Source organism: Elephantulus edwardii, unplaced genomic scaffold (genome assembly GCF_000299155.1).
Source record: "Elephantulus edwardii isolate Elephantulus edwardi_28Jun2011 unplaced genomic scaffold, EleEdw1.0 scaffold00052, whole genome shotgun sequence".
In the NCBI taxonomy this organism is placed as follows: Eukaryota; Metazoa; Chordata; class Mammalia; order Macroscelidea; family Macroscelididae; genus Elephantulus; species Elephantulus edwardii.
In genome coordinates, this window is record NW_006399802.1 from 15,771,461 (window position 1) to 15,772,078 (window position 618).

The 618-nt window shown below is 44.0% G+C and overlaps 1 protein-coding gene across 1 annotated transcript in view; it reads right to left on the bottom strand.

Annotated features, from left to right (window-relative positions):
• IKBKAP (inhibitor of kappa light polypeptide gene enhancer in B-cells, kinase complex-associated protein) overlaps nucleotides 1–618 on the bottom strand; it is a 64,000-nt gene that overhangs the window by 22,010 nt on the left and 41,372 nt on the right. The window lies entirely within an intron of this gene.

Sequence of the window (618 nt, forward strand, 5' to 3'; positions counted from 1 at the left end):
TGTAATTGCGAAGATTATAATCTGGATCAGGTGCACCTTAGTCTCCAGCCTGATATTATTGCTCTTCAGTACTCTTGAGAGGTCCCTCACAGCTGACTTTCCCAATGCAATTCATCTCCTGATTGCCTGGCTGCTGTTACCAAGAGTAATGACTGTGGAACCAAGCAAACTAAAACTGTTAACTATCTCAATCTCTTCACCATCCATACTGATGCTGCCATAGGTCCAGTGGTGAGAATCTTTGTTTTCTTGATGTTGAGCTTCAATCCATATTGAAGGCTGCAGTCCTTGACCTTCTGCAGCAAGCGCTTCAGGTCCTCTAGGTTTAGAGAGTCTTGGCAATAACTCAATCTCTCCCATCAGGCTCCTCAAGGGCTTAGTATGGCTCTTCCATGTCTCTCATTCCAGAGGTCTGACCAGCAATTTTTTCCTGTTCTAGCTATTGTTCCTAAGAAGCTCTGAAGGTCTGGTGCTCAGCATGTTGTACTACTAACCAAAATATCAGCAGTTTAAATCTACCACCACATTTGACCCAGCAATTCCACTACTGGGAATATACCCTGAAGAGACCATAGCTGACATCCAAGCAGATATATGCACACCCATGTTTATTGCAGC